The following is a 26992-nucleotide window of genomic DNA, read 5'->3' on the forward strand; positions in this document are numbered from 1 at the left end:
TGAATATTAGAATTACACATGAAATGGCTCTTAATACAGAAGAAAAGTTCGAGACCACTTCATCACAGTTCAAAAATATTTATAAACATACCAGCGGGCAGCTAATGTCTATGAAGTTTCTAAAAATAGAAATTAGTTCTCTAAGAATAGTTCTTACTTTAAGCAGAAGAAAAGTGTCCCGTAAAATTTAACAAAAATATTTTGGGGCTGCTAAAAAATTGCTGTCCGTGCACTGGAGGAAAAGTCGATCTTGCTACTTTATTATTAAAGTTGAAGGCCAAATTCAAGGTGTCGGGAACGCCGTGTGCTAGCTTGTTCAAGAGTCATTATTTCTGCTCTGGTGAGAACATCATATCGTTGAGACTGCTGAAAAAGCTGTCAACAGCTTCCTGTGAGTTCCACTAACTCGGAAAAGGATGTAACCATGCACTCATGTGCATGATTGTCTCCATTGACATTTTGAGTAGTATTGCTGACAGAAGGTTGTACCTGATCGATGCTGCTTTCATCTTGATCTTCACTACCCCTTAATCGTAGTGGTGAAGTTTCCACGAATGCCGTCATCAGGATTGGCAGCCGTTGAGGGCAGCACAATGCATGAGCCTTTACCGGACCCAACAATGTTTCTGCATCCATTGGCGCATCCGATTGTAGCGTCAGACAGGTGTCCAACACGCATTCTTCTCCGCACAGCATGCACCTTAATACAGGTAAAACACATCTTTGCCATATCGGCCGAAATGAAAGAAACCAAGTCATGTTCAGGTCTCTAAGCCGGGTTAGTCCCAGGATTTTTGATATCCGGTCCCGGTATCCAATGGCTCGGATTGTTTCTTCCCTTGTCGCAGGTGTTTTGTCTGTGACATGGTTTGCCATAACGAAATATAAGGACTAGGAATAGGATTCCTGCAATTAGTCCCAGAATGAGGGGAACTCCTCCAAAAATCGAATGGACGAAGTCTGGAAAAATACCCAGTATGGCTTTGAATGGTGTTAATGCCATCGAAAATACTGTCTTAAATACATTTGAGACTCCACTGGTATCAGAAATATTTAAGATTTCATTCAGGATTTCTGCGAAATGTATGGGGGAATTAGTTGATAACAATGAGTGAATCTCTGCAGTCGTCCTTGCGACTAGGAGATCATACGTTTCTTTTGATGACGTGAGCCTGGTCGGCGTCTGAAGAAGCACTGTTTTCATTCTGCTTAAAGTATCAACTCGAATAGAAGTAATTTTCAAGTTAGGCCATGCCCTTGCCTCCCTGTCTGGAAAGGAGCTGGGGAACAATAAGCGTCCACAGCACATGACCTTCGCAGTCGTACTAACGAGATAAGGAACCCCGGGCAGTAGACTACAACATCTGCGATCCACAATTAGAATGTAACTCCCGTTATAGAGTCTTTTAAAGAATGGTTCTATCTCTGTTGCAGGTGTGCCTAGCTGGTGACATGAAAGGTTATTTGAGTTCCCTTCACAGGCTCCATGCAAACTAATTCCATTACACAGAAGTGTACCGCTTAGTGACATCGCACAATTATTGCCACTAAAACACTTTCTGTCCTTTATTACTGACACATGCATGTGAATAGGGCAAGTTCCATGTTGTCTTAATGTACCCTTTTCCCAATTTTTCGTACATGCCAGCCTGTATATATTTTTGGCAGTATTGAAACCTGAAAGTAGATATCGGAATATTAATTATCCCATGTATTATCCATTCAATGACAGGTCGTTCTGACATTGTCAATGGTAATCTCTCGAGTTTCTCAATGCTCAGGATTGTATAATCAGCACCCTTTTGTGCCATACTGATTTGTTTATCAGTAAGGTTAAAGATATTGAATAGTGACGTTGTGTTGATTAAACGCCAAGGCACATAGCCTGAACGCAGATTTTGTAACGTCCAGCCAAGCTGTACAATAGAACGCAATTGAGACTGACCGTGTTGTAACAACAGAAAGTCTTGCGATATTATGTCGATTGCTGATGACACAATGCTGTCCAATGAAAAGATTCTGGAGGACAGAGTCCTTAACCCATTGTCCACTACAGAAAGCGATTTTTCCAAATTAATACAGTCAATTTCCTGTATACTTTCTGCTGTCTCAATTTGAGTTATCTTCCAGGCCTCGTTGTAAGCTGCATATATAGAGGCTGCTATGAAGCGTTTTTTTTTTTTTTTTTTTAAAACCTTTATTGAAAGACACGTGGAAGTACAAGCGCAGGCCTACAACCACAGGGGCCGGCCGCAAAAGCAGGAGAGTCAAAAAAAAGGGCAACATCAATGCGTACAATAGAATGAATACAGGATAGACGTGAAATAAAGACGTTAAACAGTCAGCGCCAGGATAAGAAAGGTTTCATTTTACATTTTATAGAGGAGGCAGCAACCATATCTACCGGGCGTCACGCAACATATACAGAAAAAGAGGGGGGGGGGCGGGAGGGAGACAGCCCCCCACGCAATCAAATAACCCTAGTAGGGCAAAGCCCAAAGACCTCCCACGCCCAGCAAAGATCCAAAAATAAAGGACAAATGTCAGCGAACAAATAACGTGGACGCCACATGTACAGCCCTCCCGCCCCGGAAAAGGAGAAAGTGCGGACACGTACGAAACAAAGGAGCGAAGAGAAAGGGACATAGCCCACCCCCTGAAAAAGCAAAAAGGGACCATAGAATAAAACAAACTAAAATAACCAACACCCCCCCCACCCTACATCACTGTAATGGCTACGGCCTACCCCACTAAACAGCGTGCCTGTCGCCCAGAGTCACCCGAAATATAGAAGAAAGAGAAAGGGAATAATAACAAAGAGAGAGAGAAGGAGAGGAAAAAGGATAGGAGAGGAGCCAGCGATCGAAACATGGAATACTACCCCACCCGCAACAACGGATCACCAATCGAGGTCGAAAAGGACATTGAAAAAAGCCCACACAAGGATGAAAAACAAGAACTAACCAAAATAATGAGGCCTGGAGATGCCATTTAAAAGGGTCCCACAGGTACTCCGGCACAATCACCCCTGTCCACTTTTATGAAGAGTCGAGCTTCCAGACCCCGCCACGGCCGAAAAGCAGAATGATACCGTGGGTCCATACCAGTCCAGGAAGGCCAGTGGGATCTCCGCAAAACACCGTCCCGGCCAACAAGAAGCAACCAGGAGAACTCGGCAGCAGTCAGAATGCAAAAGTACCTCAACGATCCACGTGGCCAAGCACAATATCTGGGCTGTCCAGCACGAAGCAGAGAAATCAGGATGTAGGAAACACTGCAGCATTGGCACCGGGTCCACATGATCCCATGGAATCAAACACCCAGCTGGAGATCCCAGCACAGCAGCCGGAGAAGTTTCAACCATTACAATTCGGGAAGACGACACCGCGTCACAAAATGGCGGAGCAGCCATGGCGGAGATCCGCGACTCCCAAGTCTCGGCATTTCAAGGACAGGTCGATCCCCAGAGCAGCCAGGGCAGACAAGACAGCACTCCGAGCAGGGGCCGCCCGAGTCAAACTAGGGCTGGAGAGAACAAATGCAGCAATTTCCCCGTCTCCAGGAGAAAGACTCTCCGAGGGGCCATCCGCCATCTTAAGCACAGCGCCCGCCACCATCATCGTGGGCGCCTCCAAGTCCACCAGGAGCACCGGCGGCCCCAGGGCACACAACCGATCCGCGGCGGATGGCGCTCGGCGGAGAAAGGAGAGTCACCAGAAGAACGGGCGTGCTCCCCACAACACTCGGGGGGAGCCCAGCACCGGACCCCGGGCGGGACAAGCAACAGGAGTGGGCTACCCACTTGAGAGGTGCCGGACAGCGCGGCTTCTCTTCTTCGTGCCGGCAGGCAATCGGACATACGGGGTGGCCCACCCGCGGGGGTGGGTCCGCTCCAGGGCCTCCGGCCCGCGACTCTCAGGCTCCCAGCATCGGGTCTCTCCACCGGTTCCGGACCGCCGGTACTCCGAGCATCTCCGGGCAAGCACAGCACTCGAGGCCCCGGCTTCGGGGCCGGGAAGGCCAGCAAGGCAACAGGGGCAGAACGCCGAAATGACTACACGCCAGAGCCCCGGAAAAGGATGGTAAGTGAAGGCTCTTCCTTGGTGACCAAATTCGGAACACCCCGAACAGGATGAAATACAGGATAGGTGGCGGGGAGGAAGAAATCACGGAGCGAGGCGGTTATGCGACTGTTCCGATCGCCATCTTGGCTCCTCCCTCCCTATGAAGCGTTTTTGACGCTGTTTGCGTGGTCCCATAATAAAATCACGCAAGTCAGCACCATCAGTAAGTAAAGTTAGGTGTTGCTTAATTTCTGTCAGTGTGGAAGTTTTTAGCCAATGAAGGCAGAGTTTGCCCACACTGTAGGTGGTGATTATCCCTGGGTGTTGTCTTTGGGAATATCTAGGGTCTGGCCTGGTCATTTGAACCCCTGTGTTTTGTTCAGGAATCTGTCTTGACAGTTATTAGTATCTGTGGGCCAGATTAACCATTGTTTCCAATCAGGATTTGTTCTGTTTTGGTTTAATACATAGTTTACGTCTATCTCTTCATCTGCAGAGTTATTGCTGTTCATTGTTGGTTTTGGAATGGACGGTTTATTTAAGTCTTTGATTTTGGCTAATCCAAGACAGGTAGTTTGTTGAATAGTTTCATTCAAGAATATAATTTGTTCTGGGATCATGCAGGCTCTAAACAATGATTCTATACCTTGTACTTGCCATTCTTTTGTACCCCAAACACTTTTTACTTCAACATTTTTGTCCCAATAATCAAAACCAAATGTATTCATTTGTTCAAAAAATGAGTCCGAATATATCAATTTTGTGTTTGTAAGCATGGTTTTTGTTCCTGTCTTATTTGACAATTTGAAATAAAATGTTTCAGCATTACTTGTGTTGAACCCTGAAAAATATGAATATTTGTCATAAACTGTTCTTGAGCTTCCTTTTGGAGGGGTTGCACAATGTTCCCATTGATTATAATTTAAAACATTTCTAGGTTGTGCTGATTTATGTAAAAAATGGTTACCATAGTGGTTGTAGCAGTACATACTATCATAATTAGACGAACCCTGCAAATAATCATGTTTGGTAAATTTAGCAGACATCACTAGGTCAGACATGTCATTGATACTTTCAAAGTCCCAATCATCAGCAAATGAGTTTGGTTTTACAAAGTCACTCAACGAGATCTTGATTTGGTGTGGATATTTGAGGATTTCGACCGGACCATAAATTTCATAGTCAGTATTGTCCCATGCTACCCCACCCGGTATAGGATTGGCTGTGAAATTGACTGAAGAAAGTTCTCTTTTCTTGACGTGTGAAGACGTGTGTGGCTTGAGGATCAAGTTGATTTTCTGGCTTGCTGTGTCCATTTTAGCATATTTTCCCTCAATGAAGCGTCCCAAACATAGTATCATGATGAGCCAAAGTATCAGGATAAATACACCAAAGGACACCCAAAATTCAATCCATGGAGAAATCAGATAGGTTTCTTTCAGCTGTTTCCATATTTCCTTAGCTTTAAGTTTTTGTTGATGGCTGTGTCTTTGATTCACTTAGATCTTCAGAAGAATCTTCAAAGTTGATGAAGTAGCCGGATGCCGTTCTGTCTATTGTTCCAATTGCTTCAGGATTACTGTTTCTTGCAGCTTCAGCATATTCATTTGTTACTTCATTGTAGGTTGGTGTGTCTCTACTAAATGTTTTTATTTGGGTTTTCAGAGGTGTGAGTTCCATTGCGTTGTTGCATAGTCCTTGTTGTTGTTCTGTAGGCGTTTCGAATGTGATTAGCCTTTTAGTTAGCACCTCTGTACTTGTAGCAAACCTCGGTGTTCTACTACTTATCGGGAGTCCACTTGGCCTACTGTTTGTTATCGGCCACATGATTGTGGTTTTACCAGGTCGATGGATACAACTCGGTTCTCCTTTTTACCAGCAAGCGGCGGTAGTACAACTGATCTTGTCCCGTTTATGGACAAGACAGGAACTGCTTTTCTGTAAGAAGGCCCAAATTCCTTCTTTACCGCGATCTTTTCTCTGACTAGATCCCCAACTTTTGGAATCCAGACAGGTCTTGCTGGGACAGGTGGTGGTTCTTCAGTGGTTGTTGGCTGCTGTTTCAACTTTATGTTGGAAAATAAGAAGGTCCCCCTACTGGGAGGGGAACTAACCAGTGCACAGCAAAAGGACCGTAGTCTTATTCCATAAACCTCATAATCACAGCAATCTGTGTGAACGATTTCAAAGTTTTTAATCCATTCATGAAGAATATTCAAGCATATTCATGTTCAGCCTGAAGCGTGTCATAGCACGCAATATAATCCAACCAATGTGTAGTCAAAAAACAAAGTCCCGATGCATTTCGGGCAAAAGCCCTTTCTCAAGGGAATGCTCTACAAGAAAATATAAATGTAACCAGAATCAATAAACTATACAAGATACAAACGATCGAATGCAGGCATGCATAAACCAAAATTTAAAGTGGCTAAACTGGCTTGTGAAAACTATTGCAAAAATGTGTAAAATATCCCAAAGATTACAACATCTAACGGCCATATCGGAAGTTGTGAAAAGGTCGGTAATGCGTGGTGAAAAGACCACCCGTGGTCGCGTGAGCAGAAAATACATATAAGAAAGGTGTCCGGGAAGGTACCAAACCGAAGTGTGCAGCGGCAGGCGACAAACATGCCAAGGTGTACAGGAACACCGGGTTACTTACATGCTGGGAATCTACGGGGTGCCTCGCGGCGTGACAGTGGGGTTGTGTTACTAGGAACGGGGAGTGCTCCTCTTGTTCAACTACCAACGGTGAACACAAACAAAAGGACACAGTGCGGAGTGTGAGTTAACAGGAAAAACGGACTGTGGAGATGAATGCAAAGTGCAAATGCAACACACACTTGACAGATTGAAATCAAGAGGATACCCTACACCAATATTGGATCTTGCCATGGCAAGAAGTGCCAAAAAAAACAGAACCACCTTATTGCAAACCAAACCAAAAACTGAATCTGAACGCTTGGTTGTAGTTTCGAAATATTCCAAAACGTCCAACCGTTTTCAATCTATCATCCGAAAACATTGGTCTATCCTCACCCTGGAACCAGATTTCAAGGGTTTGTTCAACCAACCTCCTATTTTCGCATTCACACGAGGTAGAAACCTCAAAGAAATCCTGACCAAACCTAATCAAGAAGACACACACAAGGAATACAAAGGACTGAGACCGTGTTATAACTGTTCCAATTGTAATAACTGCATTACTGGCAACATCATGTGCCATCCCATGAAAGGGCATCCCATCAAGCTCAAAGTAAATGCCACTTGCAACTCGAACAATGTGATTTACTTGTTGAAGTGTCCGTGTGGTAAATGTTACGTGGGACACACTGAAAGAAAAATCCGTACCCGGATTTTAGAACATAAAAGCAACATCCGCACTAAATCTTAAATCCACTGTGGCTGCTCATTTTGCCGAATTGAGACATTCTGTTGCTCAACTCAAATTCCTGATTTTGGAACAAGTACCAATATCTTTCAATAATAAGAACACTCTGCTAAAACGTGAAAATTTCTGGATCCGTTTCCTCTCAACGATGGCGCCCAATGGGCTTAACGATCGAATCGAATTTCTTTGCTATCTGTAACATTCATATATCAATGTCATCTGTACACACCATTCATCACCCCAATGTACATTCATTCACTTGTCACACTGCACCTTTCTAAAATGGCGACGTTTTTGTTACTCTCCACAGTCCGTTTTTCCTGTTAACTCACACTCCGCACTGTGTCCTTTGTTTGTGTTCACCGTTGGTAGTTGAACAAGAGGAGCACTCCCCGTTCCTAGTAACACAACCCTACTGTCACGCCGCGAGGCACCCCGTAGATTCCCAGCATGTAAGTAACCCGGTGTTCCTGTACACCTTGGCATGTTTGTCGCCTGCCGCTGCACACTTCGGTTTGGTACCTTCCCGGACACCTTTCTTATATGTATTTTCTGCTCACGCGACCACGGGTGGTCTTTTCACCACGCATTACCGACCTTTTCACAACTTCCGATATGGCCGTTAGATGTTGTAATCTTTGGGATATTTTACACATTTTTGCAATAGTTTTCACAAGCCAGTTTAGCCACTTTAAATTTTGGTTTATGCATGCCTGCATTCGATCGTTTGTATCTTGTATAGTTTATTGATTCTGGTTACATTTATATTTTCTTGTAGAGCATTCCCTTGAGAAAGGGCTTTTGCCCGAAATGCATCGGGACTTTGTTTTTTGACTACACATTGGTTGGATTATATTGCGTGCTATGACACGCTTCAGGCTGAACATGAATATGCTTGAATATTCTTCATGAATGGATTAAAAACTTTGAAATCGTTCACACAGATTGCTGTGATTATGGTGTTTATGGAATAAGACTACGGTCCTTTTGCTGTGCACTGGTTAGTTCCCCTCCCAGTAGGGGGACCTTCTTATTTTCTAGCTTTGTGCTCACACTGCCTGGCCAGACAGTGTTCTACCCAGTGGCACGCTACAATTCTTCACAACCTACAAATTTCACAACGCTGTGCGAGCTCCCACTTATCGTTGATTTCAACTTTATGTTGCTCAGGTCTTTTCTTGTTTCGTTTTTAGTCCTGCAAAATAGCCAAACGGTCTTTGATATCAAAGCCTTTTTCTTTTACCACTGAAGTCTGACTGTCAAGATCTAAGACTAACATCCTAGTTCCAAACAACAATTCGTACGGACTGAATCCCCTCAGAGAATTTCTTGGCAAGTTGTTTAGACTACGTTGGACACTTATTAGATGTTTGACCCACCCAGCTCCCGAACCTAATACCTTTGCTGTTATAGATTGCTTTATGTCACGGTTTTTTCTTTCAACAATTCCGTTTCCCTCGGGATGAAATGGACAAGAATACCGCAATGCAATGCCCATGCTGGCCATGGCCTCCTTATAAGCTCTAGAGCTAAAAGCAGGACCCTGGTCAGAATGCAGCACGCCAATTGAGTATGTGCCGATAAAGACTTGCAAATCTTTTATAACAGTTCTGGCGTCAGCCGTTCGCTGGGGCCACATCCATATGAATCTCGTGCATGAATCCACTGCGACCAAGATATATTTATAGTTACCATCCCTTTGTAAGGGACCACAGTGGTCCAGGTAAACACAGGCTAATGGTTTATCCGAGATTAGAAGGGGCGTCTGTGCTGGTCGTCTTACTGTTACTTTCATTTTCTGACAAATGTCACATTCTAGAACATAGTTCCTGGTTTGTCTTCTCATTTGTGGCCACCAGTATCTCTGTTTTAATAACGATACTGTGGCTGAGACGCCAGCATGTACAGAAGCAAGTCCTTCGTGTGCCGCTATGATGAGTCCTGACCTATGTTCCATGTTTGGAATTACTCTATCCCCCACTCCAGGGATTCGAGCAAATGGAACATTATTTGCATCAGTTATGTATGAGTACTTTACTGGAAAGCCTTTCGGGAGTGTTTCTATCGCGTCTTTTACTGTAGCGCTGACAGCTTGTAATGTATCGCTGTCTATTTTTGTTTTTGACCGAGTGATGGCAGCTACGGAAGCCGTTTGCACAGCTGCCTTCGCGGCCTCATCAGCCAATGAATTCCCTGCAACTTGAACGCCATCACGTTGATGACTCAGTGTATGTATCACGTGAGTCTTTGGTAGTTCCTTTTGTAAAAGAACTACTTGTTCCCAAAGCAGTTTTTGTTTTATTGTTGCACCTGTGTCATCTTTGTAACCGTTTTGAATCCATTTCTGTAAATCGCGGTTATATGATTTGACGCAGTAATACGAATCGGACACTATGAGTGTCGGGAATTCGCGATCTGCATTATCTAGCGCCATTTTCAATGCTATTATTTCAGTCTGTTGTTCTGAATTAGTTTCTACTGAGTGTGTTTTTGTTAATAGAGGTCTTAGTATACCTCCGCGCCACACTTCTTTTGTAATCTCACATGTGGGGTTGTATGCTTGTTCCCCCCAAACGGATGGTTGAGCATGTCCGTCTGTATAGATTACACAAGCGTACTGTCGTAATGGCAGAATGTCGATTGGCAGAGGGAATATTCTTTCATATTCTAGATATTTTAGTTCCTCTAGTTCTGGATCAAAGTAGTATTTTACTTTGTCCATTGTAATGGAATTCACCCATTGTATCCATTCCGGATTCAATGCTGTTGGTAAATTACACGGGGTTGTTAATGCCTCAAAGGCTGATTCTGCTGTTCTGACTGTGATGTGTCTACCGTCAGCTTTATCTTTTTCTCTAGCTATTGCGGTTTGAACTGCATGAACAATGTTTTCTTTAATGCTGAATTTCTTTTCAGCTTCTGTGTACAAGTGTGATTTGAATGCAATTGGTACCTTTTCTCCCTCGTTAGAGGTCAGGTATGTGAATCCGCATCTTCCTGGGATGACTCGAATCACAAGGTTGCGTGTGTTATCACGTGTTTCTAGTTTTGTTTTAATTAACATATCTGTTTGTAAGGATCTCAGAATTTCTGTGTGTATTTGAGTCCAATTGGTTTTTTTAAAATCTGGTTTTATTAGATCATAAAGGGGTTTGACCCTTTCTGCGTAATTTGCAATGTATGTTCTTCCGAAATTTAGGAAGCCTAGAATTGACTGTAGGTTTTTTAGTGTTCTAGGTGCTTGGAGTACGGCACATTTCTCTAGGAAATTGTCAGCCAGGCTTTTGCCTTCACTTGATGATTCATATCCTAAGAACAGGACTGTTAGATGGGCAATTCTAGATTTTTTTAAGTTGAATTTGTAACCCTCTGCTGCGAACCCAAGTATTATGGTGTTCACTCTCTTCAAGTGAGTATCCAAGTCATCGTCTGTTAGGTATATGTCGTCGACATACGATAATGCTTCGTCATCATATGTTTGTAGTAACTCTGTTACTCTCGCTGAGAATAATCCTGGGCTGTTCTTGTACCCCTGGGGTAACCGACAGAATTCTTTTTTGAGCGCCATTTATTGAGAACGCTGATAAGTATCTGCTCTCTGGTGCTATATTTTGACAAAAGAATCCATTAGAGATGTCTAATGTTGTTTTATATTTTTTGCGCACTATGTTATTCATTAGTGCAGCACTATGCGAGTTTTGTACTGCAAAAGTTTTGCAACACGAGTTAAGGTGTCTGTAATCCAAAACTAGACGATATGAATTGTCTGGTTTGGAGACAGGAAACAAAGGGTTGTTCATTTGTGAGGTGCAAGTTTCAATCACCCCCTGGTATTCTAGTTGATCTAGAATTTCTTTTACCTGTTTTTTAGCTTCTTGCTTGATTGGATACTGCCTTTGTGCAGTAGGTTGTGATTTTAACTGGATTTTGTGAGGAGGAGAGTCCTCATCCCATCCTACATGATTTTTATATAAAGCAGGAGCTTGAGCTACTGCCCACTTTCTTGCAAGTGTATATTTTTTATGAATTGGAATATGATTTGAGAAGGCAGGCATAATTATTTCTTTGCCATGTGGGCACTCCCTGACGAACTCTGGTGGCCAATCTTTTTCAGCTAGAAGGATGTCATAGCCCTTGGAGAGATTATCCCAAAAAAGGCCCCTTATTTTTCTAGTCTTATCCCCTTCTATACGTAAAGTTATTTCATATATTTTGTGAGGTTTGCTAACTCTGGTGTCTGCAGTTTCCACCTGAATGTATTCATTCGTGTCCACTGTCTCCAGATGATTCATAAGGACTTTGCGTGCTATGCTCACTTCTGCTGCGCTGTCTAGCATTGTCTGAGCCCACTCTCCGTTTTTCAGCTGTTTCCTCAGTATTCTCGGCATTGTTAAATACTTTAATACTGGCTACCTTCTTTTTTGGAAACTGTAATTTTTTATTTGGATGAGCAGGTTCCTTGTCTTTGGACTTGACGTGCCCTTCCCTGGGTTCCGATCGTCCTCTTCTTTCCGATTTCTGCGAGGAAGTCTGAAAAGATTGAGAGGGACGTGTATCAAAGTCTTTATCTATCAGGTTTCTTTATGTTATCCCTATTTCTAAGGTTGTATTTTTTCACAGAGGGCTCCCTTTGGGGAGACTTGGGTCCTTGGTCCGGAGATCTTTCTCTCCGCCGAGGAGACCTTCCTCTGGACTGGAATCTCTTTTCTTTTGGATTGGATTGTTTGTTTCCATCCCAGTTCTTCTTTTGACTGTTTAGATTATTTTTAATAAATATTTTTTCAGGACTTTCAATTAGTTGGGGCTTTACTGGTATTCCACCCAAACTATCTCTACCTAGTTCTTCATAGGATTTTTCTATAATTCTGGCAATTTCAGCTGGTTGGTCTGCTATATCTGTCTCTTTTAACCTCTGGCGGATCGCCACATTCGCTGCTTCTCCTTTTATGTTGGCTAGTAATATTGCCGAGACCTGCTTGAAGTCTTTTAGTAATTTCATACCAAGAGTTAAAGCGGGTTCTGGACCGTATTCGTCTTGAATTTGTTTTAGCACATCTGGTATTACTGACATGGATGGAACTCCATGTGTTTTTGTGTAAATGGAAGCAAAGACTGTACCCCAAGTGTCACAGTCCTCCACGTGTGGTGCGATTCCCATTGGAAGACAGTCAGAATCCTGTGTTTATCCACAGGGGTGGTGTCTGGAAACACCGCCTCTATTTGGGTGATTTTTTGTGCTAACCAGAATGGTATTTGTTCCCGTTTAGCTGGTACTTTACCTAGGCAGGACTGTATGTTCTGTGGTGTAATTTTATTTGTGTTCCCCTGATGAGGGGTCAGCTGTGGGATTTTAACTACAGGTTGGATGGTTGAAGTCCGCATTACATATTGGACTAGTTGTCTATATATTTTAATTAATTGTTGTACTAAAACATCTGCTGCAGACATTCTTTCGATGTCTGGATGTGGTGTGTATCCGGCTAGGACCGGCCACGTTGCTCCTGGTCTACCTAGTGGACCGAGCCTGGTGATGTGATTATTATGTTTTAGGGCGCCATTAAACAAGAGCAGTTGCTCTTGGAATTTAAGTGGTACTTCCACTTCCTCGAAAGGAGTGTAGGTATCCGGAGGTTCCTCTATTTTATAACAGTGGAACTCCTTTGTTACAGCATTAGCTGCTGGAAAGTTTATCCATGAATAGAATACCTCTGTCTGCCGATATTCGTGTGCCTCAATTATGAATAGGACTGTACCACCTCTTGGTGTCAGTCCATTGTCTATAAGTTTTAACGTTATAGATCTTCTTATGTTGACCGGGATGAGTATTATATCCGGGTCTGCTTCTTGCATAGTATTATCAGCTTCTATTACTTCAGCTGCTACTCTAGCTATCTCTCTTTCATCATCACTTTCTGGCATTTTACTGTCAGGATGGTTATTCTGTTTGTTTGCAGATCAGGTTTCTTGTGGAAACAAAGATGAGATGCACAATATTTTGGAACAGTGTATCCTTCAACGTTGATTGAACCAAGAACCATACATAGGAGTTCCCTCCTGCGAGGTTTGGCGGATTTTACCTCTCACCCACTCCAGACGTCTTTGGAGCATTATGGGAAAAAAGGGGTCTGAGTGAAAAAGCACGACTGAGTTACTCTAAAGTCTTGCGTTAGTTTTATCGCCTATCCAAACACGTTGGGCGCCATGTAGTGTAGTTCCTATTATCCCAATAGGCTCTGCGCATTGGAATAATACCTCCAATAGTATAGACCTAGACCAGACGTTAACTAGGTCTTCTACTGTCGATATTAGACTTAAAGTTTTGGGTTTGCCAGCTAGCTCAGAGTTCACTAGAAACTTTCTCGAATAGGCAAGGAGGAGTTGAACCTCCCTGGATAGACAAGAAGGGATTTAGTTTCTGACAACCATAGAACATGACAACTTTGCTCTCCCCTAATCAAGAGTGTATCTCTAGAGTCGTGTGAAAACAAAAGACAACTTATTTTACTCAGTCAGTACGTGCATTCTTAGTTTCACCAGATTGTAGAGAAAAGGAAGAGACGGGCGTGTTCAATAAAAGATGTTATTTATTGATCAGTCTCTTTTCTCGTACAAGAGAAATGAATCGATATTATTGCAATACTTATGGTTAAGTAAAGTGCATACAATAAAAGCAGAAGTATAAAATAATACTGTAAAACATTTATATGGTTTCTAAGCCATATGGTGGTTTAAAATGGATAAAATAGATACATACATATAAACATTTGACTAATCGTACTCAACTGGTGCTTCTAACTATGCCTACCCCAGTGTACCTGACCTAAGCCTGATACGTGGGCAGGGATAGAAAGTAGTAGTTTAAGTTAAGTTTGTTTTGCCAAGTGACTGATTCAAGAATTCTCTGCAAGGGGTTATTCAGTTCCGTACCTAGAATCTAGGATGATTGAGGGATGGTATCTCTCATCTTTGGTCTCGATATTCCAGGCTGCCTGCAAGGGCTGCTCGGAAGCGCCGGAGCTGGATTTCTCGGCAGGAGAAAGGCAGCGTCTCGTTCTCAGCGCGTCAGGAAGGCGGGGCAGCATCAGTGGGCTTCGCTCTCTGCTGAGCTTCGGCAAGTCTCGCTGCTCCGATCTCATCACCACCGCGTGTGTTTGCTTAAGGCAATATCGGTAATATTTATACCTGTAAGGTGCCGAGATTGACGTAAGGATGGACATAGATACGTTAATAAGGATGTCATACGAGCTGGTCGTTAGCACATTCTTTTACTGAAGTTCTCGGTGAAATCAAAACAATGGCCGCAGGGTTTTTCCCAGGTTGTCATAGGTTTGATTTGTTTTGAGAACTCCGTATGCCTTATCAGGGGCTGGAGGAATATTGCTTGCCTAATTAGATGGCAAGCGTTATGACCTAATCAGATAACGCGCTCCTGTGCCGTGGTCTGGCGTAATCAGATAACGGTTTCTGCATCATGGGATGGCTGCTAGTTAATTTGTTAACCAGAATAGGGTCAGGAATAGGGGGATCGATACAGAACCTATAGGAATACATCACAATATTATCTGGCCCTTGTTGGTATACTCAAGAGAAACCTCTTAGGTTTTCCAATGCTTCTCTATAGATGTACGTGAAATATTTCTGACAAAATACAGAGCCTGACTACCACAATTAAACATGCATTGGCAAAACCATTGGACTGCTTGTGCAACGGTTGATTTTTTTTTTTTGCTTTGTATTGATAGCATACTATACCGTAAATAAAATATCCACTTAAACATCATATGCTTGCAATAAAAACGTTAAATAAAAATAAAATGTGTTTTGGCCTTTTTAGTAGTGGTATTTATTTAATAATTCGTTCCGTTTTTTTTTTTAGTGCCATGCATTTTATGATTTTTGTTTAAGGAGACCAGAATAAATCTGCATCAGACCTAGCACTTGAGTTGCAGACCGCGACAGTGTTACACTGTCACTTAAGTACTTTTATAACAGCAACTTTAACAAGCATTTACAATGCAACGGTTTCGCCTTTTCAAAAGTTAGAGCTATTGGCATTGTAAATGACAATTTTTTTATTTATGTGTTGGTTTTGAAAACAGATAAATAAATGGCATTGTCATTTACATTGCCAATAGCTTAATCTCTCGCAAATGTGAGACCTATTTTACCCTACTGGATGAGCTCAGCAGACAGCAATTACCACCACACACACACACACACACACCCAGAGCCACAGACACACACAGCCTCACACACCCACCCAGAGGCACACACACCCACCCAGAGGCACACACACCCACCCAGAGCCACACACACCCACCCAGGAGAGCAAGCACAGCGAGGGGGCAGGGAAGCAAGCACAGCGAGGGGGCAGGGAAGCAAGCACAGCGAGGGGGCAGGGAAGCAAGCGCAGCGAGGGGGCAGGGAAGCAAGCGCAGCGAGGGGGCAAGCAAGCGCAGCGAGGGGGCAGGCAAGCAAGCGCAGCGAGGGGGCAGGCAAGCAAGCGCAGCGAGGGGGCAGGCAAGCAAGCGCAGCGAGGGGGCAGGCAAGCAAGCGCAGCGAGGGGGCAGGCAAGCAAGCGCAGCGAGGGGGCAGGCAAGCAAGCGCAGCGAGGGGGCAGGCAAGCAAGCGCAGCGAGGGGGCAGGCAAGCAAGCGCAGCGAGGGGGCAAGCAAGCAAGCGCAGCGAGGGGGCAGGCAAGCAAGCGCAGCGAGGGGGCAGGGAAGCCAGGCAAAACCTAATAAAAAGGGTATGCATGGAAAACGTGTGCAACACCCCGAGGACACACCGTATGACCCGCCCAGGAGCAGCGCATGACCAAGTACACCCGCCTTCCCTCCAATGGAAGTCAGCCCATTCCACCCCCCCAAGAAGGACAATGAACGTGGCTCTCATGCCCAGCGTGTCGCACAGACGGCCCCGAAGTGCTCCCACAAATAAACAGTTGTGCAAGAGCTCCCCGGAGACGCATCCACTGAGCCGCACACAAGCTGTCCCGGGCCGACCCAGCTCCACAACTACGCAACCCGGCTCTGGCCGCAACGCACCTCCAACCCCGATGCTGCCCCCCCCCCCCCCCCCCCCCCCCACAGGGGCAACAAAACATGCAACAAAACACAACCTCCGGCCTCTGGGACTGCAGGTGAGGGGGGAGACCATGCCTGGGCACTCACCGCAACATGCCAGAGTGTCCAGCAGACCATGGCATCCACAAGGGGGAGCAGGGGACTCGCCGTCGGAGGCGCCAAAGGCAACCACTGACCCGACGTGTGAGCGGCCTGACCATGCGACGCGGACCCTCGTTGAACGAACGAGAGCAATGGAGGTGGGGTGGGAACGGAGACACGGACAGCAGGAGGTGGGGGCGGGGGAACATCCACAACACGGGGCATGTAGAGACGACAGCCAAGACACACACAACAAACAGGGAGACGACATGAGACTGGGTACACATACAAAAAGGGAGACGACATGAGACACATGCAAATAAAATGCAAATACACATGCAAATAAAATATTAAACAAAATGCTGCTTACCTGATCGCAAATAACAACTTCCTGGCAACTTAAATCTCGCAGACCACTCCGGCTAAAGGCACTACGAAAAAGACGAAAACATCACGAGAAAAAAAATAAAATAAACACACGCCTGCAGCCGCATGACGATCGCAAAGGGGCGGGATGAGTAAAAATCGCGGGAACGCCCATGAATCTGCTCCGGCAATGACGGGCAGATCTCTGTTCCAATGGCTAGCCTCCGTTTATGGAGCTAGCCAATGGAACAGAGAGGGGGGACAAAGCTACATACTGTGTAAACATAAGATTTCGCCTGCGCGATACTGCTTGCACAGTAAACGCCAGGCGAAACCTAAAAAGGAGACCGGAAAATTAATCTCTGTTTAACTGGGCACGTGAAATGAAGGCAAAATAAATATACTGCTTTAAAGTTATTATGCAAAATAACTCCCAAAAGCCCTTTTCGAGTTCGCTCTGTCCAAAAAAGAGGCAATATTTTAATGCAAATGTGAGCAAGCTTTGAGCAGTTACTCAATGTAAAGGGAGCTAATTGGTGAAGTGGACTGCTCTGCTCTCCGTACTGTTTTCCCTAATAGATAGAAGTAAAATGTAGATGGCAATTTAACAGACCAGTGAATGAAACTCTCCTCTCGTGTGTATTTTTATCAATGAATATTTTAGCGAAATCATAGTCTGTAAAGTCAGCTGAAGCTGTCTAAAGGCCAGACCTAAAAATACCTGTCAGAATGAAATAGCACTGCTTTTTGTATGTGATGCATGTCTAAAATAAATACTGAATGAGTGATTGTTCATCTAACTTTTAGGATGTAAAATAGTTGATGTTGCAATACAAGCACTCCCAAGAAGGCAGAACGATAAACCAAAGAGCCAGTCTCATTATGCACGAGAATACTCCTGGAAGAGCGAAGGCCCGCTCTGTATATTGTACAGAATTGGTAGCAGTTGGTTTGTCAAGCTAAACCTTTAGGGCGAAAATCTTTATTTTTTTTATTTTTTTTACAACACTTGATTAGATTATTTTATACATTTATTTATTTAAGTGGCCCTGTCTGGCAACAAGGCAATAATATCTGCTGATGTCTGGACAGGACATTCATACTTGTTTCAAGCAAGTTAGTTTTAGCCCCAGACCTTTTATTAATGTTATCTGACAAACCTCCTCTATCAACCTCGGAAACAGCAGTTCTCATGAAGACTGAAAAACATCTACTTGACAAGTTTTCTTTTTGCAGCAAAACTATTTTAGTATTTTTTCTTCCTCAGTTTCTTATATACCTGTGTATTTTTCTTTAGGGCGGATTTTCTCTCAAAGTTTTTAACAATTATCCTGAAGGACTAGGAGAGGCGCTTTATAAAGAACCGTTCAACTTCAACGCTGAGCCTCCTTGGGAACCTAGCTGATGATAGTAGGGTTCCATCTCCTAACTTGTCCAGGTAAGTGTTAAATAATTTATCAAAAAAATGAGATCATAGAATGAGAGAGCATAATGTATCTTGAAACAACCCAAATATTGTTTCCAATTTACCCAACATTCCTTCTCCCCCATCCCCCAGCTGCCATTAACCAGTGGTGAAAGTTTCTTGCATTGAACAACCCTCTTCTCTCTCTCCCCCCCCCCCCCCATCCTAGTTCTCAAAACAGGTTTTTATTCTAGTGCTTTATGTATCTGATAAATGTGATCCTTCCCATGCCTTTCTGAAGTGCTTATTTTCCACTTCGCATAGAATCCGTATCTCTGGGGGTTAAAAACCTAGTGAATTGGAATGTCTTTGCTGAGACCGCTGGGGTAACTACCAGTAGTAAGGCCCTTTCTTTGTTAAATCAAATATACTTTTCAGAAAGTTTAAAATGTGTACTAGAGCTATTGCTGAGCCTATACACTTTTCTTTGGTAAGTCCATTCTGAATTTTTGAAGGGTGGTGTATTGTTTGCAGAACTATATTAGCAGTGGAAGGTTTTTAGGGTACCTTCCCTTACTAGAGAAATTGTAGTATTTGTAGTGACGGAAGACAGAGAACCAGTGTGGTTCTCGAAAGGTGAAATCATGGGATTCTTCCTACTGACTCAGTATTACACTAGCATCTGTTGAAGTCCTTTGTTCGCCACTGCCTCTTTACAGTATGAGCTGCAGAGCAGTAAATGTAGAGCTCCGAGTAGAGCTAGATGTTGGTGTTTCATCAATAGGAGTGTATGTACTCCTTAGGGTTATGCCTTTCATCAGATCAGAATGTTTAGTTTTGAAATGTGGGTTTCTGCTAGATGCAAATGCTGTACATTAGTCTGTGATCTAGTTGTTGGGTCAAGAAGATACCTTACATTCTCCATATAAAAGTCTACTGGGTTTTGGCCAAAGAGCCAACACAAGCTGCCACAAAAGGATTTGCATAGGTTCTGCAACCTGTGTTTGCCGAAGGACAAGAAGATTGCAAAGCAGGAGAGGTTCCCTTGCCCAGAATGAAGTATGGTTAACAAAAGCACTGGGCACATCATGCCAAACCTCAAGCAAAACAATGCTCTCCTAGAGGCTTGGAGCTCGCACATGAATAGGAAAGGACTGAAGACACTGAATAGGCTTCAGGTACAGTTATGTTCTATTCTTGAACAGCCAGCCCCATCACAAACTGATATTGAAGATGTTACGGGGACTGTTCTGGAAAAACGTTTTGGAACACAGAAAAAGTGGACACCTACAATGCCTCACACTTTCATCTTGTCCAAGCTTGTCCAGCTCATCCAACCATCCGTGTTGGAATATATGGCAGACGAGTGTGCTCAAAGTCAAGCTACCTTCAGGGTCCAAGTCAAGATGCCAGAGTGGACAAACGTTCACCCTTTCTCTACTCAGAGGACAAAGATCAGAGGAATCACAAAAACATCAGGAACCTCAGAAGGAAGGGGCTGAAACTCCCCCTGCTGAGGAAGATAACCATGCTGATTGTCAAAGTCAAACGGAGAGAACGCGGTTAATGTTGAGGAGAGAGGCACTTTGAAGGCCATGGCAGCACTATTAAACAAGCATTGGCACAGCCAATAGGTCTCACCTTTGGGACCTTGTTAGTAAAAAAAAAAAACAGAAGTGTAATACTTCTCGTTTACATTCCTTGCATCCTAAATACAAAGTAAATGTAAACAAAGTTTGTGTCTTTTTTTTTTCTTTCAAGGTCCCAAAGGCGAGACCTATTAGCTATGCCAATGCTTGTTTTACATTGCAACTGGTGGTGCTTTAATGTGAGTGCACAGATGCACACTGGTGCATGCATGCTACTGTTTGCCTATGTTGGTGTATAAAAAAAGAATTTGCCAAATCTTTTTTTTTTTTTTTCTCAGAGTTCAGATGTGGCAGTTGCCCCAGTATTGGAACTTTCATAGATTCCCATGCTTTGTATCATTTCCCGTCGTCGGAATGGGAGCCTCGGTAGTATAAAAACCATAGAAACAAAAGAGAAACTTAGGCCTAGGCCTCATCTCATTTTGTATCCTATCACCCTCTTTTTGTAAAAAGAGACCAAACTTTTGCCAGGACCAATCAGAGCAGCCTCACCCTCTGGAACCTTCCTGAGAGAGCTCAGAGCCTCAGATTTTTCTACCGCACGTTGTGCTAGGGAGTCTCCACTGAGCTCTGCTCAGCTTTTCATTCTACTTCTGGATTTCTTCAAGTTTCTACTGGATCAACATGTCTGACAAGGAGAAGAAGGCCTTGTTCAGGGCCTGTGCCTCTTGTGGGAAAAAACTTCTTTTTGTGGAGGATAAGCATCACAATTGTATTTACTGCTTATATCCTGACCACAAGGCCACAGAGTGCAAGATCTGCAGAACCTTCTCCAACAAGACTCTTCGGGACAGGGAAGGTCGTCTGTTAACCTGGCTTCAAAAAATGAAGACTCGCAAGGAGGTGCTCTCTTCGGAGGAGGAAGATTCCACGTCTTGTGCTTCCTCTCACAGATCGAGGAAGAGGGGTAGGTCTCCTCCAGGATCTTCTACATCTCAGCCCTCCCTTCAGGCCCCTCACAAGATCTCTGATAGGTCTGAGAGGGCTGGTCCCCTTCAATCTCCTCACGGAGGTGTAAAGGAGAGGCAGGGACAGGCTGCTGGAGTGAGTGCAGCTTTAAAGGACATGAAGGAGGTTCCTCTGTCTCCCCCTCCGTCCAAAAAGGCCAAATCTAGTGACAAACACTCTTCAGTCACTTCAGGACCTGGGCCGGAAAAGAAACAGCGCCCGTCGACGACGAAAACACCAGGTACGTCGTCGACCGTTTCTTCAGTTAAAGTTCCCGCCTTTTCTGTGGCTCAGTCGACGGGCTCGTCGACGGTAGCGCCCTCCACGATGACTTCGTCGTCATTCAAGGTCCCCAGTTCGTCGGCGCTAACATCTTCCACGTCGACGACGGCAAGCAAGGTACTGTCGACGGCAGCGGTGTCGACGAGAACTACGACGACGACGACCACCTCGACGTCGACGATGATGTTGATGACGACTAGTTCGTCTACGAAGCCGTCGACGGTGGTTCCGTCGATGACGAGACCGGCATCGACGAAAGCGATGGTACCGTCGACCATTCCGTTGACATCTTCGTCGACGACTGCTACACCGTCGACGACGGCATCGTCGACGGGACCGTCGACTGGGCAAAAGATGCCTTTTTCGACACAGAAGATGAAGATTACACCGGAGATGACTTCTCCGACGGGTCTCTTCGCATCTTCCTACTATGCTTCTAGACGATGAATCTGAGGAGGATGAAGTTGAAGTTGAGGACGATGATTATGGTCCTGCCTATAGTCCCTCTGACTTGAACGTCAAGATGCAGGAGACGGACACGGAGGAGTGTTACGAACATGCGGGTGGCCAGCAGTCGTATCCATATGTTCGGGAAGAGAGACATGCTCCGAGTTTAGGCCAGGGCATGGTAGCCATGCCCTCTTCGCTCATATCTGACCTGCAGCTGATGCTGCAGGATTATCGGAAAAGGTTTCAGTCTGAACCTTCTGGACAGTCTGCAGTTCCTACACAGTCACAAGTGCAGCAGGCTATTAGTCTTCCAGTGGCACACCCCTCGCCACCACCGGTTGCACCTGCAGTCCGAGTCCCCACTCCGGATCAGGCACCCTTTCATGATGTCCAACAGGATACCTCTTCGGATGAGGAGGCGATACAGGTGGATCCCTTGGTTGATCCGTTGCAAGACCCGGATTTGGATCAAGGAGACAGTGGGCCACAAGATCCGGACGCTGCTGGTCGTGACACGTCCATCTCCCCTCCTGTGGATATAGGGAGTTTTCATCACCTGATGGAAAGGGCAGCTAAAAGATTTGGATTGCCGATTTCGAGAGAAGAATCGGAATGTTTCCTTTATGACTTTAAGGAACAACACCGGAGATCGGTCAAGTCTATTCCCATCATTGAACATGTATGGGAGGAAGGGATGAAAATTATGCAAAATCCGGCCACGGTGATTCCAGTCCTCCTGCGGCTGGAAAAGAAGTATAAGGCTCCGGACGGCAGTCCTGCTTGCCTTCTTGGTCAGCCGAAGCCGGATTCAGTCATCTCTCAGGCGGCTCAAAGCAAGTCCAAGAACCCGTCCACACCTTTTGACCACACCACCGGATAAGGACGGTCGACGCCTAGATAACGTGGGGAAGCGGTTTTCCTCAATGGCCAGCTTGCTTGTTAGAGCGTCAAATGCTCTTGCCATCCTCGGTCGATACGACCGACAGATGTGGTGCGACATGGAACCCTTCGTGGAGCAGTTACCGGAACCCACAAAGGAGGAAGCCAAGAAGGTGCTTATAGAGGGGGAAAAGTCTTCTGCTGAGGTTATAGACTGTGCAATGGACATTGCTTCCACGGTATTTCGAGCCTTGGCTGGCTCGGCAGTACTACGACGCCAGGGCTGGTTGAGAGCCACCTGGTTTCGCCAGGAGGTCCAGAATAGGATCCTGGATCTACCATTCGATGGGGACATGCTGTTTGGCAAGCACGTGGACGATGCTCTGCAGAATATCAAAAAGGACACGGACACTGCAAAGGCCTTAGGGTCCCTCACCTACCGGAAAGTCCCCTTTAGGGGCGCACGAGGCAGAGGATTTACATCATACAGAGGGAACCAACAGAGCTATTCCTCTCAGCCTTCTCAGTCCTATAAGCCCCAGTACTCCAATCAGCGCCAGGGACAATCGGCGTCTTTCTCTCGCCATCGGCCGTGGGGCCGTCAGCCGCGGGGCCGTCAGACCCGGCAGGGACGTGACAACACCAAGCGTCAATAGCGGCTTTCCGGCTCTACCTACTGTTCCTTCCCTCCCAGTCACATCAGTGGGGGGCAGGATTTCTCTGTCTGGAGAACTGGAGATCAATAACATCGGACCAATGGGTCCTCAAAATTGTAGAGAGTGGCCATGTGTTGGAGTTCCAAGACCTTCCTCCGACAAGAGCTCCGGGCACCATCCGCACGGGACATTTGGGACAACTCCACCTCGAAGCCCATCAACTGTTCCTCAAGGGAGCGATAGAACCGGTGCCTCTGTCCCAGAGGGGCCGGGGTTTCTATTCAAGGTTCTTCCTCGTGCGGAAGACGATAGACACTTGGCGCCCCATCCTAGACCTGCGGGAGCTCAACACCTATCTCGTCAAGCTCTCCTTCAGGATGGTCACTCTCCAGGAAATTCTTCCTCTCTTGAATCCAGGCGACTACTTGGCGTCGCTGGATTTAGAAGACGCGTATTTCCATATTCCGATACATCCAGCTCAATGACAATACCTACGCTTCACAGTGGGAAAGAGCCATTTTCAATTCAAGGTGCTTCCGTTCGGCCTTCGGTCGGCACCAAGAGTGTTCACCAAGGTGTTGGCGCCAGTTGCAGCCTTTCTTCGGAAACAATCTTTAGAAATCTTTCCTTACTTAGACGACTGGCTCGTCAAGGCACCATCTTTCAAGAAACTTCTCATGCAGTGGCAACTTGCATCCATTTGTTCCGTTGCCTGGGCCTTCAGCTGAACGAACGCAAGTCAGTCCTGCTGCCCTCCAGAACGGCCAGATTCCTGGGATCCGTGTTGGACACCACGCAATGTACAGCTCGTCCCTCGGAGGAACGACAACAAAAGTTGATGATTTCGGCTCGACTACTCTGCCACAAACAATTCCTGTCTGTTCGCCAATACAAATCCCTTCTCGGGTCAATGTCATCCTGCATACCATTGGTACCACATTGCAGGCTGCGAATGCGTCCTCTGCAGGAGGAGCTAGACAAGCAATGGCGCCAGGCAGAGGGGTCATTCAACGACAAGGTGGTGGTGACAGCAGCGATGAGACAGGCGAGCAAATGGTGGCTTCTAAAAAGCAATATCGCCCAGGGTCTGTCATCCAGGAGTTCACCTTCACCCATGGTACTGACCACAGACGCGTCACTGGAGGGCTGGGGTGCAGTTCTCCGAGAGCTTCAAGTCAGTGGCCACTGGAGTCCAGGACAGCGCCAGTGCCATATCAATTTCCTGGAACTGACGGCCATTCGGTTGGCCTTGCAAGCTTTTCTGCCCAGAGTTCGCAACCATTCAGTGCTGGTCCGGACGGACAATATGACGGCCATGCACTACGTCAACAAACAAGGAGGCACCAAATCGCTGACTCTGTCCGCAGAAGCTCAGCGGATTTGGGATTTTGCGATTCTGAACAACATCACTCTGAAAGCTGAACACCTGGCGGGAACTCAATGTCAAGGCGGATGCCTTGAGTCGACTGACTGAGGTGACTCACGAGTGGGAGTTGAATCAAGCCATTCTGGACAGGGTGTTCTCAGTCTGGGGGACACCAACCATCGACCTCTTTGCTTCACCGGAGAACGCCAAATGCCGGTTCTACGCAAGCAAAGTTCACCATCAGGGGTCCCTGGGGAACGCTCTTTCGATGGCTTGGTACAGCGCATTCTTTTACGCTTTTCCTCCAATTCCCCTCATTCCTCGAGTCCTCAGGAAATTGAAGGCGGAGCCCTGCAAGATGATTCTAATTGCTCCAGCATGGCCCAGATAATTCTGGTACACCGAGCTCCTCCGATTCACTTCCAACCCATTCCGTCCCTGTTGTCCAGGAATCAGGGGCAGGTTTACCATCCGGATCTGACATCACTCCACTTGACAGCGTGGCTCCTGAACACAGAGAGTTCAGTCATCTAATGCTCTCTCAGGAATGCCGGGAGGTCCTGGCTCATGCCCGAGCACCAAGTACCAATAAGACTTACAAGGCGAAATGGAAAAGATTCTGCCTGTGGTGTCAACGTCAACGTCTCCATCCTTACACTTCCCAACCCCATCAATTGTTGCCATATTTACTATCTCTGGCTAAGTCGGGGTTGGCACATTCATCTGTAAAGGTACAGCTGGCGGCCATTTCGAGGTATCGACGCAATTCTTCGGGTCCGTCCTTATGGTCCTCTAGGGTTGTCAAACAATTCTTGAAGGGATTATTCCGGATGTATCCTCCAGTTCGTCCTCCTCCACCAGTGTGGCAGCTCAACCTGGTCTTGGCGCAACTCATGAAGGCTCCGTTTGAGCCTGTGTACAAAGCAGACTTAAAGTTCTTGTCTTGGAAGCTGGCCCTCCTGGTGGCTCTTGTAGGAAGGTAGATCCCTGACTATGGTTGCCCCCAACTTTTTGCCTGGTGTTTTGCTGGTTTTCTGACTTAGTTGACCTGGGGCCCTGCTATTCAGGACCCCAGGCCTACTGCTCTCTCTGAAAAATGGATTCCATGTACCTTAGGTACATATCTAAATTGGATACTGAGTCACCTTACCAGTCCCTGTACAGTGTACCTTAGGTACCCAGGGCATAGGTGTACCCAGGGCCTACCAGGGGCTGCAGCGTGTATTATGCCACCCCTGGCTGGCCATCCAACTCTGACACAACTGGCTGCTTGACAGCTGGGGCAAGGTGGTGTACTCACCCTTTGCTTTAGATATAGTATACCTATATCTAACCCTAAAATGGACACACAGATCTCCTATCAGTCACTCCTATGGCAGGCCTTAACAATCCTGAAGGCAGAGTGCTTGGAATCGTGTGAGATGGTGCTCTGGCATGAGCTGAGCCTGTCTGCGGCTTTCGGGATCTATCCCTTAGCCGTTTCCATGATATCGCATACCATATACTCTTAAGTGCATTATAATCCTCGCGGTTATATGCCAACTCTGGTATCGCTTTATCAAAACATGTCGAGTAAGGTGTCATACGAATTGGAATACTAACCCCTCGCCAATTCTGGCGACGGGGTTAGCATTCCACCCTTCTAGAGGGACACGACATGTATGTAACCCCTAACCCCGGTTAAAGTCAGACAGAGCCTTAGCACCCACAAAATGGATGCTGCCACCGAGACACAAGTCTGCCCTCCTGCTGCTGGGAGTCCTCCCAGAGCAGGAGATAAGGACAAAGGGTTTCCTGCCAGGGGCGGTGCCAGCACCGTCCCAGACAGGGTTTTGTGTATTGTAGGTAGGCAGGGCTTTAGAGGAAGGTGACTGCACGTGGCACCCCGGTGCTCACTGTGCATAGGCTGGCTGGAACCAGTTCCAGGGTCACTCCAGACCCTGTGCTGGGGAAAAGCCCGCCAAGGAAGTGGGTGTAACCACCCCCCTCCTAGTCCCACCCATAGGGCAGGACTTAGTCGCGTGCCAGCCCCTTTTTACAGGATAAAGGTAGAGACTGGCCCCCTTCCAAATCAGATCATCTTTGAATCCTGAAACTACTTTCCACGAAAGGAACTCAAGACTTCTTCCTAAGATTTCTCCCTTGTGACTAAGGAGTAGTCACCCTGCATCCGCAGGCACCATCTACAGAACACTGCGGTCTGCTGCAAGTCCTTCCTCCGGAATCCGACTGCCCAGCTCGACGAGAACCGGCTTCCCTGGCACCTCTGACCTCTACCTGCATCATCAGTCACGCTGAGATTCGTGGGTGTGACGAGACCTCGAGGGACCGGCCATCTTCAAGACTGCACGACTTCTGAACAACAAGCCC

The 26992-nt window shown here is 45.9% G+C and overlaps 1 protein-coding gene across 2 annotated transcripts in view; it reads left to right on the plus strand.

Moving 5' to 3' along the window:
* The window catches only part of AZIN1 (antizyme inhibitor 1), a 590344-nt gene that overhangs the window by 24298 nt on the left and 539054 nt on the right, over window positions 1–26992 (plus strand). For both annotated transcript variants that reach the window (XM_078686910.1, XM_078686911.1), the window contains exon 2: window positions 18285–18425. The gene's annotated coding sequence lies outside the window, so the exon portion shown is untranslated. The remainder of the gene's footprint in view (window positions 1–18284; window positions 18426–26992) is intronic.

Source organism: Lissotriton helveticus, chromosome 4_1 (genome assembly GCF_964261635.1).
Source record: "Lissotriton helveticus chromosome 4_1, aLisHel1.1, whole genome shotgun sequence".
Lineage (NCBI taxonomy): Eukaryota > Metazoa > Chordata > Amphibia > Caudata > Salamandridae > Lissotriton > Lissotriton helveticus.